Below are 13731 nucleotides of genomic sequence, written 5' to 3'. Positions count from 1 at the left end.
GAGGATTGTGGTAATTATTAAAAGAAAAAAAAAACCTTGTAAGCACTCTTAATTTTACTTTTGCCTTTCTTAACGCAAGGAGACTGGTGCGCTTAGACAAGACAAAGTTGTTAAAAAGAGAAACAGTCGGGAAATTAGTGGGCTTTCGCAACACCGAAAAGCATCCCGAAGGTGTGGTTCGAGGGCCTATGTGATGCTATAACAACTGACAGCCTCGGCACAGCTTCTACTTTTCTCACCCGCGCCAACTGTATGATGTCACGTAGGTGTTGGGATTTTTCTATGAGCAGCCTTGGGTTAGACCGAACTAACAAGAAATGACTGTAAAACTGGGGGAAATGTGTCACTGGTGAGTGTGGAGCTTTTTAAATACGGACGGACGTTTTTTAACTGTGAGGCATTTTGGGACTGCATTTAACTCCTGCGTGTGCATTAACACTCCATCTGATCACAGACACACACACACAAGTAGGACAAAAACATTTCGCATTAACTTGCTCTGACAAGGTCAGGATTGTGACTGTAAGGATGTGTCAGACTGTGGGGGTGTGCGTGCACTAGATGAGAATTAGGAGTGAAAGATGAATAATCACATGGTTTGACAATATAATAGCTCGCTGTATCCAGGAACATTAGGTCTAAGGTTAGCAGAGTTTTGAATGTCACAGTTGTTTTCTAGTTTCTGTCAATATTATCAAACCACTCAGTTCATCTCCTGTAAATAATGATCCAGGCTGAAATGAAAGGACAGACAAATATGTCAGATACACAGCTGACATATTTCTCAAAATTACTGTACAGTACGAGAAAAAGAAAACATTATCAGCCAGTACATCGGCTTCTTTACAGCTCTGTGGGTTTCTGTATGACAATCTGAAAGATGACCGGTGTAAGTTTCATCTAAATGTTAGACTTTTATCAGTCTCCCTGTGACCTCGTCCTTGCCACGTCTTCACAAAGACGAGACGGCAACAAGAAGCGAGGAGAAAATGTCTGAACGAAAGCCAACAACAGCGCTGGTGTGGCATATGGACTGAGTAGGTTGTACTTTTCTCACAGCGAATCAAATGAAATTCAAATCAGAGTCAGAGCAGCCGGCCCGTAAAGACCTGATGTCACGACATCAGCCCCTAAAACCAACAGCTGGACGACAACAGATGAGGTTATCTGCACCGAGGCTACTCTGTATCGTGTAAAACAAAGATGATACGGACGCAGACTCAGTCTCGCCTGCTTAATCAACACAGGTTGTTAAATCACCTAAGCCCCAGATTTCTATCCTGCATACGTGGCCTTATTTCTTCACTTCCTCGCAGCCATTTGTTACACAGAGTTAAAAATGGTCTCATTCCAACAGCAGCACTGCAAATGTTATCTACACGCACACAGAGACAGACAGACAGACAGACCACAACAGCATAACAACTCATCCATTCATCTGCTGACCCTCCATATGTCCAGTCAAACAGTGCTTTGTCTTGATGAGAGATGCCAGCCAGCTGGACAGTCTGTTAACGAGCCCCTGCAGCTAATGAGGGCCTCATCTCTTCATTTAGCCACATACATACACACAGAACAGCCCCTGAGTGGACCCTCGAGTCACATTTCTCTTCAGTATCAGCTTCACCCTTATAAATTCTGGACGATTGGGAGATTTTCGACTGTTTTTATAAAGGTTCGTTATATATAAAGGATACTCTGTTACATGCATCATCACCACAAATAGCACTATTGTGTCTCCGACACTTTGTCAACAGCTCCTGCTGAGAGCAGGAAACTAAAGGAGGAAGCCAGCCACATGCACACACGGGGCAGGAAAATCTATCCGGACATTCGAGAGGAAACAACAGTAACATCTCTGCACAAACACATTCTAAACTATTCTCAGCTACGAGGGAAAGAACAAAGCAAGTAACAAGCTGAGAAAAATACACATCTCCACATAGAACCACCTAAAATTATCCACAGCTTCCAGAGGACATCCTGGGAAGCTTTCACCTCTATAGACAGGTCAAAGAGATCTACAAGCATTTATTACAACAGTAAATATCTAAATGCCCCTACAACCAACATATATGAATCAGCAAACCTGCAAGACAAGCACACATACTACAGAACAGATGAACATCTAATCTGGATCACTTCTAATCTCTCAGAGAGCCAATCCAGTTAGTGTGGGACAGGACTGGTGACCTACTGGAAGCTTCGTGTCAGGAGGTCAGTGTGTATGTGTGTCTCAGAGAGACATGAAGCCAGTGAGGACGGATGCGTGCCCCAGCCAATAGAAGCAGATGTAGCTTTGCTGACATCATAGCTGATTCATAAAATGGGGGCTGGTGTGCGGAGTGTAAAATGGCTGCTCTGTGGTTTCCACATGCAGTTGGTGCTTTTCATTTATGAGCCGATGGCACCTCTAGTGGTGGTTATAGACTGCTGCATCCTGTTATACTTCGTCACTGTGGGGGAGGAAAGGAGATGAGAGAAGCAGAGCACACATGTTTCACCAGACTCAAACACACTAAAAAAAAAACACACGCAAGCACATGAACACACTTGTGGAGTGCTGACATCTCAGCGTCCACATGTTTTAATGTCTCAGCTGTCTTTTTGTAATATGGTCACACAAAGAGGGCCCATTTCTGGAAACAAACCAGCCCCTCACACACACACACACACACACACGCAATCCTCTTTTCCTGGAACACCTCCCCCTCGTCTCCCCAACAGCTGCTTGGCACTGAGAGATGATGAGAAAAAAAAGTGTGTGTGTGCGTATGTGCGCACACACACACACGCACACACACACACACACCAGTGTGTCATGACAAGAAATTCTTCCATTCCCAACTTCTGTTTTTAATTAAGTGGAGAGACCAAAAAAAAAAAAAGCAGAAAGTTGGAAGAAGAGAGGAAGTGAAGGAGGGGTCAATAGAATCACGAGGAGCCAAATCATGCTGAGGTTTTTGTCAATATGTTACTAAGTATCTGTGTGTGTGTGTCTGCACAAAGAGGAGTCTGTTTATCAGTCAGCAGACCTGAGTGTGTCCTTCACCCCCCCTACATTCCCATTCCCTCACTCCTTAAAAGGACAAAATGTGTAGTGGAGATGGTAGCCTTAGAGGATGTAGCAAAAAAAACAAAAAGAAAGAGAGACGGAGAGAGGAGCAAAAGAATGAGTTGGTTAAAAATAGGGAGGCAAACAAACGTTTTCATCTCTGGCCACTCTGAACTTCAGCTTCAACTGAAAGAATAGTTTCATCCCCCTCTCAGAAAGCATGCCTTTTTCTCTTTACCATTGCTTTTTTCAGTCTTTTCATGTGACCTATTCATCCCGCCATCACCACTCCCTGTTTGTGGATGGCTGCAGTTTATTTTTAACACACTAAAAGCTTTCAGATGATGTGCTCCATTGTAGATTTCTAACATCAAGAGAGTTTTCCATGGGCCCTCTAGTGGCAGAATAGAAGAACAGCAACTTAACTCAACTTTATATAACTTCAAACTAACTTTTTCCACTCAGCTGTCCAAGGCTGGGGATTGTCTTCACAAGAATAGAGGAGGGGGTGTTAGGTTTCCACACCAATATATCTGAGTTGAAAAGTTCTCTGGAAAAAGTGGCTGAATTAACTTCAGAGAAAGAACTGCTCACACAAACAAATCTTCTGCCAACCTCTAACTTGAAGCAAGTATTTCAGACAAACAGAAGAAGAACAGCTCGTGTTTTTTATTTGGAAAAGTTTACTTCAGGAACCTTAAACTCTTACCACTAAGAGAAATCAGACAAAGAAGGAAATGAAAAGGTGGGGGTGCATAAAGTTCTTTGTGTAAAAGTAAACAGAAGGCCAAAACTATGGCAGACAGAAGGACAGCTGTTGCCTCGGTCCCTTTAAACTTTAAATGTCCAACATTCTGTCATAGAATAACAGAACGTGTTACAATGTAAGTGTTTGACAGAAGAAGAATAAGGGGGTTTCCACGGTAACCTTGGGTCTGAAAGAGCCCCTTCATCCTGTTTTTCACTGTGAAAGGAAACGAGGAGAAAAGATTCCTGACTCACACTCCATGTGTGTGTGTGTTTGCACGTGCGTGTGCATGCGATTGTGTGAAAAGGACCAGATGGCAGGGTGGGGCAGGGAGGAGGGGGGACGGGGGCAGGATATGGGAGGGCCAGAATGCAGGGGGAGGGCATATGGGAGGGGCTAAAACCGTGCTCACTTGCGCTCCCCTGGTGCATGAACAATGTAACTGCAGCTGAAATGATTTTTTAACTGATCCAAGTCAGAAATATCACAACTTATTTGCTTTAAAAGCACTTAAAAGGTAAAAATTTACACCCAAAATAATCAAGAAAAATCTGATTGACTGATTTAAGTTGATAATCCCTTTTTATCTGCTGGCTGTAAGTAAGTATCTTTAGAGAAAAATAGAAAATGAAATCACATTTCTAAATTCTGACTTGCACAATATTGAAACTAGCAAAACAAGTAATCTTTTCATCTGGAAATGTTTGCATGGATGTTCAAAGCATATTCTTCCATCTGACATTCTTCCATAGTTAAGAATATTGATCAGTACTTCAGCACATTTAAGTGGATTCATTTAAGTTTTTCATAGTGTAATTCAACCTTTGTCATATCATCTACTCAGATTATTTTGTTGATGTCTGGAGAAAATAACATTTTAATACATTAAAAAACTAAGATTTATAGATTAATTATAATCTATAAAGTTCAAATATAGGTTCTATAAATCTATAGGTTCAAATATTCAGCTGCAGACATGTTTAAAGTTTTCATTTTGAAAAAAAAAAAATACATTGTCAATACCTACTTCAAAAGACAATTTATGTCCCCATTCTCCTAAAAGTAATGTATATGATATGCAGTAAGGAGGCACAAAGTGTGGGCTCCCTCAGTGGAGCAACTGTTCATGTATGGAGTCACAGTGCCCTCCACTGGTGGAACCGCTGAACTGCAGCTGCGATACGCTGTGATACCTTCATGCTCCATCTCAGAACCCATCCAGGTTGTGTGTAGGTGAAAGACGGACGGAAAAAAAGTTTAAAAAACAACTGTGTTTATGCATATGTCGTGCTGTAGGGCGCACAAAGGCGTGCGGTGTGGTCACTGAGTGTGTGCTTGTGCCAGTGTTGTTCTCTCAGGGCCAATCTGACCTCTCTGTGCTCTTCATGCCATGAAGGTCTTCAGCGATGACGCACACATGGCACGTAGCAGCATCGCTGATGAGATACACACTCGCACAGCGTATGCTGCCTGCATTGCTGATAAGGTGCGCCACAGTCGACACAGCATTACCTTGAACTCGAATTCGCACTTGCTGAAACCACACAAACAGCCAATAAATCCCCATAGCAAATAACAGAGGACACGGAGCCCCACAGTGCACAGGCACGTGCGCAGAGGGAGAGGTGAGCTGCTTTGGTGTGCTTATTAAATCAGTCCTATATCAGCCAGTCTCCTTGGGACATCAGAAAAGATTTACTACAGCAATTACACTGGCTAATTACAAGGAGGAGAGAGGAAAGGAGTGTGGGAGAGCTACAGAGTGTGGAGGGGAGGAGAAAATCAAATGAAAAGGAGCGAAAGCAAATAAAGGTGTGAAAACTGAGACCATGAGAGAGCAAATAAAGGGAAGAGACGGAGAGAAGTTTTAAGGACAAAGATGATGAGCTCGTGACCTTGAGCCACCTGCAACACCTGAGCCTTTAATGCGGTACAGAGACGACACAAAAGCTTCACTGTTCAGACACACAACAAGCTGCGTGCGTCCTGTTGACGAAGTGAGCGACTCACTGAGTGTGTGAGTAGTTTCTCTGTGGCACTACGATGTTTGTTATTCAGAGTGTGAATGCCCTTGATACTGAACTGGCCTTCACAGCTCCCTCTACGGAGAGCAGAGTGAATTACACCAATAACCCGGCTCTCAGCTATCAATCAACGCTGATCCTCGTTCCTCAAGTTGTGGAAGGCACACAGTGACATTTATAGACACTGTTCACATCTGTGTGCATTTTACTGACGAATGAGATTATCATTCTTACAGGCTCACACTGAATGTGACCTCTAAGAGTAGCAAATACGAACCAACGATAATTTCATTCCTTCCATTAGATAAATTGGATTCACATTCCATAAAATCATGGAACCTTCATTTAGTCAGGAACTTAGATTCAGGCCCTACAGCTGAATGTTCCTCTGTGTCCAATGTCACTTGACTTCTTAATGCATCAGAATTTCCCTGCCAGCCAAATGCAGTGTCCGACCCGACTGCTTCTCTGACTTTGCACATAAATGCCGAGTCTCATTTACATTGGCAGAGAAACGAAAACTTAAAAATTGAGTTCCCATCTCAATTAAAAAGTTAGATGAACTCTTAACACAAATGTAACCCATGAGGCACATTGTGCCCTGGGCAAAAATGATTAGGTACCGCACTCCTGTCAGCTCTCAAATATTCATTACTACCTTATGGAGAGATAGCAGAGAGAGAGCGAGTGGGAGCAAGAAGAGACAGAGAGACACTTTATGAATACAAGTAGCTCTGACTTATGCAAAGGGGGTTAAAAAACAAACCAAAGAAAGGACAGAGAGAAATGGAGGTCTACACGGTGTCACGTCATGGAGGACAGTTAAAAGTACGTCACAGCACTGGTGCGTCCTCTCATCCCGTTAATCCCTCAGTTTCCGTCCTCTCATCTCCAACCATCCATCCTTTCACTCGTCTTTATCTCTGCTTCAGTGATGAGAACAAAGGAAAGCACTCAATCATTTGCCCATCCTCGCCGCCCCCCCCCCTCTTCCCTTTCTCTTGGTTACCTCAGGCAAAGCTCACAGGCCTGATTAGCAACTGTGACTTGACCGCATGGTGGAAAGATTGGCACACATGCACTTACGCACATACGAGCATGATACACAAATGTGGCAAGGAGGGGGACAAGGGCCAGTTTTGCTAGGTCTGATTATCCCTTGAGCGAGTCGCAGTGAGGGGGCTGGGAGGAAATGGGGAATTTTGCCTTTTTTCCATTTTTTTTTAATGTCAGCTATTACCCGCAGGACACACTCATACATACATACATACATACATACATAGACACTTGAGTGTTTGACTGGAGGCAAAAAGGTCTGGCAGTTTTCTGGTGATGTCACCAGCAAACACCATGAAGCCAAGGAAATGCAGAAAGGAGGCAGACACAGATGAGACGAGGGCAAAACTGCAAGGGGCAAGAATAAAGAGACACGGCGCTGTATCGTAACTGGAATGCAAATAAAGAGAAGAAGAATGAGAGCAACAACTCCTGTGATTAACAGCGACAAACAAAGTTTTCAGACACTTTCAATCTTTACATAATGCATTACTTTGTAGACCTAATTTTAAATGGAGGAAATTTCCATTTTTGCCCTTCAGCCTGCCTCCCAAACCTAATAATAATATATATATATATATTTTAATATGTGTTCATTTATAATAAATGGAAAATCTCTCATTCATCTACAAAGCAGTGAGCAGTGAGATTCTTTTAGACGCAACTCCATCAGCAACTATAGCTTTGAGTCATCTCTGTTAAGTCTCCAGATTTTCCACATTTCGATTTGGTTGCTTTGTTGCTTTTTATTTGGCAGATCCTTAAAAGCTCCATCAGACTGGAGGGCGAGTCTATAAACCGCCATCTTCAGGTGTCTCCACAGATGCCCTCTCCCCTAGTCTCATTTCACGTAGCCTTTATAGCGGGCGTTTCTCAATGACCCCTCTGCATTTGGAGGGTGTCTTTGTTTCCCCCATTTGGAGCTGCCTGTCTGGCCTTGCACTGACGAGCACTCCCAAGCAATGCCTCTTCACTGCAGAGACATCATTAGCCAGAAGATGAGCCGTGCCTGCTATCTGCCAGATACAGAGCCTGAAAGAGTGGCGTTTTGGCCTCTCCACACCAGAAAATCTCTCATGCTTTCAGAATTCTTTAAATATAACTTGGCAAAGTTCTAAACATCATGTATGCCTTTTTTTCATGAGTGGTTTCTATCTAGCTACTAAAAGCCTCTGTGATAAAGTGCTGCGAGATGATAGTCCTTGTGGCAGGTTGGAAAATCTATGTAGAGGACTTCTAAAGTGCTGTTAGAGTGACTGTCGACTTATTGGAGACCTCTTTGACAGAGGCCCTGAGGATCTGTCCAGAGGATCTGTTCCTCAGTTCGGCTGTCGGGCCAACTGTTATTAAGAGTCCTCGTAGTTCCAAACTTCTTCCAGCTCACAGCGAGTGCGGCCACTGTGCCTCCTGGCAATAACTCAAAGATTTAGAAATGATTTCACACTCCAGCCTTAATCTATTCCTGTGCCACAAATCTATAACGGGGGTCCACAGAGTTTTCTAGGATTTGATTTCCATCCAGCATGAGTGTAAGTGAGTTTTACAATCTTATATACACAGGTATGCGCTTTTCCTAACAAAGCCGAGTTAAATTTCCCAGACGTTGACTGGAATCAAGTTTTAGACATATGAAGAGTAATTCAAGCAAGCAGGATGCTGCTGATCACATTTTGGAGAGCGCAGAAAAAAAAAAACCATTTACTTTAGCTTTTCAGGACTGAGAGTCGACCGGTGGACAAACTGTATTTACGTCAAATCTTAACCAAATAAAGCGTGTACAATTTTTGTTTCTAAATCAAACTTACAGCTTTGAATCCCTTAAAAACTGCAGAAACTTTGATTCATATTCAGATAAAGCTTTGCATCCCCGTGTGAGAACTTTGTGAAAACTACCGTAGGTATCTGAAATACATCAAAAGCAAGAGATGGTAGTCAAACTGAGCAGCTGGAGGGGACGACAACCAAGATCTGGCAACCTGCACTTCTACGTGGGAACCTGGGGAAAAGTCCATCTCATCATAGATCCACTGGGATACGGCAGGCTTTCCAGTTTGTGAAATCAGTTTTAACCCCTTCCCTAAAGAGAGGGAGAAGCCCCTAACCCTGAAAAAAAAAAAAAAAATAAACAAGAGAAATAGATATTCAAACAGAGAGACAGACATGCAAATCCTCTTCTAGAACATCTGTCTGCTGGCCTCTCACAGGAATTGGCTGTAGTTGATGCTAAACAAAAAGACACACACACACACACACATAACCAAACACAAAAACAAAAACACAGTTTACACAAAAGTACACACCTAATCCCTCCATGTGCTTAGCGAGCCATCAGGGGACGTGTTGCCAATCAGACTGCTATGTGAGGTTGGGCGAATGAAAACAATCAAGAAAGCACACACAATATGGCTCAGAGAATGTGCCTATGTGCACAAGTGTTTGCTTGACTGACTTCAGACCAGCCTCTGTGCTCACCTAATGCATTCCTAGAGGGAGTGGATGGATGGATGGATGTGTGTGAGGAGAGATCTTCTCGGTCCTCTGTAAGTAAAAGTGACTGATAGCAAGCATGGCGTACTCAGGGAAAAGCGCCAAGGTTTTAGGGCTCAACACACCTTGTTGCGCCGAACTAAAGCCTCAGCAAAATGAAAATTATGTAAGGATCATCTTTTGTGCTGCCCAGCTCCCCGTGTTTTAAACCTCATCTCAGTGTGATTTGTTTTCTTTTATTCAGAGCACACAGTCTCTACCATGGCAACAATGATATGCTTTCAAAATAGTAGCTTAATTGACTGCAGGACACAGTGGTAAAAAAACAACAGAATTTGCCTGACAGGAGTTTAATACGATCCTCTTGAAAACCCTATAAAATAAAGAGACAGTTCTACCTGTTGTCTATACAGTGGCCTGACATGTGTGTGTATGTCTAGCAAACTATCGCTCCTCTCTCCGTCTTGTCTCTTCTCACGGCTCAGTGAGTGTGTCAGTTTGCGTTCGCCCTCTTTCAGAAGCTACTGAGAGATGGCAGCACCATTAAAATTTAACCCACTATCTCACCACTCGCAACACAACGACAAGAAAGGGCGAGAGAACAGCAAAGACACTCAGGCAGGCGTTCGCTGATAGACAGGAATGTATCTAACCGCGGACACGGGCGCGCACAGCCACACGCGCGCTCAGTCCTAAGGAATCAGTCAGATGCGATAGCGAAAGATGGGGAGCGATGGAGCGAAAGATCCAACACAGATGGAAAGTAAAGAATAAGATGGAGCAGATTACCGCTTGAAAAGCCCACGCATGCACACACACGTGCGATGAGGCGGCTCTGGAAATGAGTGGCATCAATTCAGCAGGGAAAATGGAGACTGTGTACAGGCCTTATGTTGTATCAGTTTGCACTTTGTAGTACCTCGCTCCAAATTCACATTTCCAGTTTTGCTATTAGTTTCTCACACATCAGCTCGGGCTTCTCATTCCCTCTCAAGTAATCCCTCTTTTGTTTTTCCTCCCCTCTCTCTCTAAATCCATCACTCTTTCAAGTTCAATATTTTTGGGAGCGTGGCTTTTCTGTCCTCTCTGTCTCTTTGGTCTTTCCAACAGTTTTTCCCTCTCTTGTTATGTTCTTGTCTTTTCCTGCCCCAGTGGAGTGTGGGATAGCAGGCAGTGCTGGGAGGCCTATGCGTCTCTTAATTAAGAAGCAAGGCGGAACGAGGCCACAGTTAACAAGGGCACACACACACACACACACGCACGCACAGACAGACACTTGCACTGCTTTGCTTTTAGGGACCTGCATTGTCTACAAACCCAAGCTCTAAAGTTAACACCAATCTAGTTCTAGTTTAAACCTCCAACAAAAATCAATTCCTCAAACTTGAGGAAAACAGAAAAAGCAATAACACCTCATTTTCCAAAACCACCTTCATCCATAAGGCCCATAATTCAAATTCTGCCTCACACCAGAACTCCCTTTAACAAGCACTGAGAAACGGAGCGCCGCTGAAGACGGTCCTGCGCCGGTTTCTCCCTCCCATACACACGCACCAAATTCCCTCCTCTTTCACACATCACAACACCTAATCAGAAGATGAGGACCTGGGTTGAAATCTGCAGGGCTAGGACTCAATCAGCTACTGCAATCAGACACAGGACCGGCACAATCACCCTCATTCTTTCACACACAGACACGCAAGAAGACACACTCATGAGCCCTGTGCTGACGGACGAGAGGAAGGCCATGATATTACTCAGTCTACCTCATCACCCCTGAAACCAACACACATATGCGTGCACACGCGCCGCAGACTGAGAAGGCAGGGTGGAAGTAGCTATTTTGAGAGCACGTGCGTCCATTCTCTGCGAAGGTGACTTTGGGCCGGCTCCAGCAGTAATTGGGTACACATACCAGTGGCTTTTTCTTCCTATTCCCACATTTGCTCCAAAGCCTCATTGGCCCCCTTCTCTCCCTCCCACCAAGCTCCCAGTCTTCGCCTCAGTTCAGCCCCTGAACATGATTACATTTGCGACATGAGTGAGGAGTGAACGGAGGGAACGGGAACGAAGAAAAATTGAGAGACAAAGATGATTGACTTGAAAAACAAAGTGGGCAGAAAACGGCTGTAGCACTGGGAGAAAAAGAGACAAATGTGGAGACACACTACATACGTAAACATATGTCCCCTGCGAACGACTCACACACACACATATATATCATTTACTCAGCAGGGGAACAAGGCAGCGGAGAAATACATGAAATGTCACTCAGACTGTCACCCTGATCTTTTCAGTCGAGACGCAAACAGACACACGCACACACAGTGCAACGGCCATCTCATTTCCTCAGACGAGTGACATTCTCTTTCGCTCTTTTTTAGTCTCTCCTTCTGCTCTAGTCACTGTGGTGATAAAATTAGCATTCCTTTCTTTCCTCTCCTTCTTACTCCCTCGATGCGTGGACAAGAGGTGAGGACCACAGGGAAGGCAAAAAGGAGAGACGGAGAGGAGCAAGAAGGAAGATGGAAACAAAAAAAAAAGAGACATTAAGAGACAGAAGAGAAAGCCTGAGAGAGTTGAGAGGATAATAAACAAACAGGGAGCAGAGTGTGACAGGCAGGGAGGGAAAAGGCATTCTACGGCAAAGATAGCGAGATGCAATGGGAGGAAAAGAGGAAAAGAAGAATTCATGTTGTGGACAAGATGCAGACTAGTGGGGAGAGTAAATGAGGGGGAGAAATATCCCCTCAAGGGATTCATGTCACCATGACAACCCTCTCCTCTGCTGTCCAGCTTCACAAACTCTGGCTTTCTTTGGTGGACCTCAGCGTGGACAAACTATCTGCTTACCACCTCGGCCCAATCATCGGACTCATTTTTAATCTGAAATTACGTGTGGAACACCGAGGATACTCAAGGTTCACGGCCCGACACTTGGAAAGTCCAGGTGCCGCTTATATTGTTTTCTCGGTGCCCGTCAGCACGTGCACAAACCCATTTGTGTGCATGTTTTTTCCACAGAGAGGGCAAAGGGCCCACAGAGTATAATTAAAGCCAGAGACGCAGACACAGCCCTTGCAAGCACTGCAGCAAGAACTTTATGGAGAGAAGAAAACAAAAAGAGGAGGTGAGGGGGGGGAAAAAACCTGACCTTTAAAGCGCAGAGTGAGACAGACAAACTGAGATGAGAAAGGTGTAACGGAAGATGGGATGGTGGGAGGTAGAATGAATAAGATAATGCTGAACCGAATGCGGCAAAGAAAGAAAAGTGAAAGAGCAAGAAAGGAAATATTACTGGACTGCGATGTTGGCAGGGGAGGGCCGGTGGGAAGGACAGAGGAGGAGAGGGGCAAAGAGGGAGAGAGACGGAGAGAAAGAGAAGGAACAGGAGAATTATAATCAGAAGTCTGAAGAACAAAATAATAAGGCTGCCTGACAGCAAATGTCAGCTCAGGGAGGGAAGAAGATGGAGGGAGTAACGGAGAGGGAGGCAAAGATTCAAGAGGAGAGAAAGAAATGGGAGAGAAAAAAAAAGAGAAGACAAGAAACATCAAGGATGAGACACGTGGGGTTGGAGTGATGGAGACACTTCCCCATCAGTGCTCTCTCCACAAGGAAGGGAATACAATCTTTCTGATGCTAAGAAGCAACACATCACCAGGAAAAATATTCCCCATCTCCCACTGGAGGGAAAAGGATCTGCCAGGTCAGGCGGGTGAATCCTCATAAGAGAGTGTATACGTGTGTGGGTATACTTGTGTGCTGCAGCACTAACACATCCACTGCCGGGCTGCGAAATGTTGCCCTTGAGTCAACCTTGACTGCTTTTTCGCTCAGATTCAGCTAAGCTGCTTCAATTCAATTCAAAAGCCTTCTATTTTTCCTCTTCTATGACTCAACGGTGAAATAGGAGCCTGATGGGCTTTTAGAATGCTTGCAATACTTTTGACTTAGTTCAGCCTTTGTTCCAGATGTGGAGGATCATAAAAAAAAAAAAGAGAGAAAACAGACCAATAAAAGTGACAAATATCCTCAATAAAAAGGAAAAATGGTTTCTAAAATGCATTCCAGTTTTTCAGTCATCATAGTTGGTTTGATAACAGTTTTTGCTTTATCTCAGAAAACAACTATTGTTAAGAGCTAATAAGTTTTAAAGGTCCAGGACAGAAAGATGCTTCAACAGATATCTTCACTCACAAGGAGCTGGCGTTTTATACAGCAGTCGTTAGACTGGAAAGGACTCAAAGACGAAAGGAGAATGCATTCCCACGAATTTAAACTTCTACAGAGCATGATGCCGAGGTCACTTTCACGCCATCTTACTCATTTGGACTCCAACAGTTGCAGCACATGCTGTG

This window comes from Leuresthes tenuis, unplaced genomic scaffold (assembly GCF_036924035.1).
Source record: "Leuresthes tenuis unplaced genomic scaffold, fLeuTen1.0.hap1 SCAF_11, whole genome shotgun sequence".
NCBI lineage: Eukaryota > Metazoa > Chordata > Actinopteri > Atheriniformes > Atherinopsidae > Leuresthes > Leuresthes tenuis.
The sequence above is the reverse complement of the archived record's forward strand: the minus strand, read 5'-3'. Positions refer to the sequence as shown.